Below are 4,249 nucleotides of genomic sequence, written 5' to 3'. Positions count from 1 at the left end.
GTTAGGTGAGACTATACAAAGATGCCAAAATATGCTTAGATAAATATGACCATGCTATAAGGAAAAGACAAAGAAAGTAGTAGATCATTTATCGTTTATTTCAAACTAAAAACATCATATTTCAATAACTAATTGGTAAACGGGTAAGAATATAAATAACAATAACTAAATAAGTGTTAGCTAAGAATAAACAGGTAAGAACAAACAAACAGGTAAGAAAAAAACAACAACAAGAATGCTCTGAATTACACGAACGAACACAAGATTAAAGGATAACTAAACCCCAGCTCAGAGCTTAACTCCACCCACTGGCAATATTTGAAAAATGCTGGAAAAGTGTTTTCTACGCCATCCTACGTCACGATGACCCACAACGTCCAATAGGAAAATTTAACTGCAGTAGCCACCGTTCAACCTTAAGAGGGCAGCACTCAGACGGTTTTACAACATATTTTATAGAATTAAAACACTTTATACCCAAATGTCAAAACATTTACTCGAATCAATGAACAGCATTAATAAAGCCCCAGTCTTGCAGATCATTAACTAAAAAAAGTTGGTTTAGTTATCCTTTACCCTTTTCTTTGTGTGTGTTCAGGTAAAAAAAAAACTTAGGAAAAGTAGCAAACTCTCGTACCGCTCAGATCAAGGGAAGTGTTTTTAAAAAATAAATCAAAATAATTTTGCCCACATTTGTCCCCAATACGGTATGAGGGTTAATGGCTAGTGGCTACTTTAGCTATTATTACATTAGCTAACTACCAACTAACCAGAAAACATGAACAAATTGACAAGCACTTACTGGGCAGAATGGCTCTTCAAATGACGGACGAAATTGGAGGTTGTCGTCTGGCTGTCCGTAATGTTAATGTTGCATGTCTTGCAACGCGCTGTTCGTCTTTTGCCTTCTTGGAAATAATTATTGAAGCCGAAAGCGATGACTTTCGGTACCCCTCCGGCTGACATGTTGGTGTGATGATAACCTGATATAAGTGGGCGTGGTGTGCGCCGCGTGACTGATGATAGTGTCGTGATCCAGTCACGACAACGCTATTCTCAGCCTGCGCTCCAGCTGGGTCAACTTTATTTTTTTTTAAATAATTTATATATTTTATATTCAAATATTGAAAACATGATGTGATTAACACTCTCAAGTCATTCAAGTCATCGTGTCTCAAGTCAAGTCAAGTCCCGAGTCTTTCACTTCCAAGTCCAAGTCAAGTCTCAAGTATTTTATGTTTTGTCAAGTCAAGTCACAAGTCATAAAAATAGCGACTCGAGTCGACTCGAGTCCAAGTCACCAAGTCACAAGTCCCCATGTCTGCAGTGTTGTAAAAAAAACATAAAATTCATTTGAAGTTTTCCTTTACATTTCCATGATCAGAAAGGAGCAGATGGAAGAATAATATTCTTATATTTATCTGCCCCCTTTATAAACATAAATAGTAGATGGCATTAGCATTGTTCCCTTCACCACCACCCAAAATGTATTAACATAAATAATAGATGACATTAGCATCACACAAAATGTATTAACATAAATAGTAGATAACAATAGCATTATTCCCTCCACCATCACCCACACTCCAACATATCTAAAATTTATTTAAACGTTTTACAATGATCACATACAAACAAAGTCAAAATTCAGTTTGATATATAATTCAAGTTGTTTCTTTTTTATAACTCCTTTTAAATTCCAAAATATTTTTGCAGCTTTTTAAATCTTTCCTTAAAGAATTCCATGCTTTTTACTCCAGCAACAGACAAACACATTTGTTTCAAATTTGTTCTTGCTATTTGATGTTTAAAGTCGTACGGCCGTCTGTGATTTTCATCTTCAGAAGTAAAAATAAATAACTTTTGTAAGTCATGTGGAAGAGCTTTGCTTCTAGCTTTAAACATCACTAATAGAGTTTGTAATTCTATAATGTCTTTAAGTTTTAATAATCCTGACCTAATAAAGAATTGATTTGTATGGTCTCTATATCCTGCTTTAAAAATAATGCGAATGGCTCTTTTCTGTAAAATAAATAAAGGCATAATGTTGCTATGATATGTATTTCCCCATATTTCTGCACAATAGTTTAAATAAGGCAAAATCATTGAACAATATAACATTTTCATTTTATTATATGATAAACTGTATTTAACCTTATTCAAGATAAATAAGCTTTTTCCCATCTTATTTTTTACATGCAATATATGACTTTTCCACGTCAATTTCTCATCTAAGGTGACTCCTAGAAATCTGATTTCAGACACCTTCTCAATATTTACATTGTTTATAGATAAGCTGACTTCCTCCTTTCTTTTATTGCTGAATAGCATAAACTTTGTCTTATTCAAATTTAAAGATAATTTATTTATATCAAACCACAATTTTAATTTAATCATTTCATCTTCAATATTATTAGCTAAGGTTTTCAAGTCATTTCCTGAACTGTACAAATTTGTATCGTCTGCAAATAATACATAGTGTAACATGTTTGAAACCTCACAAATCTCATTTATATATAAAATAAAAAGTTTGGGTCCTACAATTGAGCCTTGTGGTAGTCCACATTCTATATTCATACATTCTGACCTATAACCGTCAAACTCAACATATTGTTGTCGTTGTTGTAAATAGCTGGTTAACCAGTCCAGTGCAACTCCTCTAATTCCATAAGTATATAATTTAGAAATGAGAATTTGATGATCTATAGTGTCAAATGCCTTCTTTAAATCAATGAACACTCCTATTGTGTATTTATTTCTATCTATTGCGGTTGTAATATCTTCAATAATTTTCATGATAGCCAAGCTTGTAGACCTATTTGACCTAAATCCGTACTGATTTTCATTTAATAATTCATGTTTTTCAATAAAGTTGTCTAATTTATTAACATAGAGTTTTTCAAACACTTTGCAAAATTGAGATAGGAGAGATACTGGTCTATAGTTATTAAAAATATGTTAATCTCCAGTTTTAAAAAAAGGTATTACCTTAGCTGTTTTCATACTATCTGGGAAAACTCCTTCTGTAAAAGAATAATTAATTATATAAAATAATGGTTTAATAATGCAATCAATTGTGTTTTTTATTATTTTCATGTCAATACCATCACTATCCGTTGAGGTCTTGTTTTTTAGCTTATAAACCACAGATAATATTTCATTTTCAGTCACCTCACCTAGATACATTGACTGCATAATCATATTTTCCCTTTTCCAGACTCCCCCTAGCTGATCACTAGGTATTGGTATTTCATTTGCTAAGCTAGGTCCTACATTTACAAAGAATTGATTTAGTTCATGAACCATTTCATATTTATTTTCAATCACCCTATTGTCCTTTTCAAAATATTTAGGTAATTCCATTCGTCCAGTCTTATTTCCAATTACATTGTTCAGAATATTCCATGTAGCCTTTATGTTATTTTTATTTTCATGCAACATTCTATTATAATAGTCCTTTTTTGCTTGTCTCAATATATTAGTCAACTTATTTTTGTATTTCTTATAGCATTTTTCGGCATTCTCTGTTCTTGATTTAATAAACTCCTTATAAAGTCTGTTTTTCTTTTTAGAGGCATTTTTAATCCGTTTGTTATCCGAGGTTTACTATTCTGCCTTTCTTTGGATCTGCATAGAATCTCAGGACAGTGCTTATTATACAGAGTAAGATAACATTTAAGAAAAGAATTATAAGCATTGTTTACATCGTCTATGTACACCTCTTTCCACTCTTGTTTGAGTAAATCATTCCTAAACTTATTAATATGATCAGCACTCCTTTTTCTTTTGTATATTTGATGGTATACTGTTTTTTTAGACAATTTATAGTCAAATATTGCAAATATAGGCAGATGGTCACTTATATCATTTATTACCAACCCACTAGTAATGTGATTCTCCAAAACATTTGTAAAAATATTGTCTATTAAAGTTGCACTAGTTGTGGTTATTCTGCTAGGCTTCGTTATTAATGGATACAGCCCATTTTTATATAATATCTCTAAAAAATCTGAGTTTTGTATATGTGAATCTACCTTTAGAAGATCAATATTATAATCTCCACAAATTACGAGATTTTGTTTGTTATTTAGACCATGAATCATTTCTTCTAATTTATCCATGAAGGTTTCCACTTTTGATCCGGGTTTTCTATATACACATGCAACAACAATAGTCCTATTTTGTTCTAATTCTATTTCTACAGCTACACTTTCCATTAAATCATTAATGGCTGTTGTCATGCATTTAA

Source organism: Gobio gobio, assembly GCF_949357685.1.
Source record: "Gobio gobio genome assembly, chromosome: 5".
In the NCBI taxonomy this organism is placed as follows: domain Eukaryota; kingdom Metazoa; phylum Chordata; class Actinopteri; order Cypriniformes; family Gobionidae; genus Gobio; species Gobio gobio.
The sequence above is the reverse complement of the archived record's forward strand: the minus strand, read 5'-3'. Positions refer to the sequence as shown.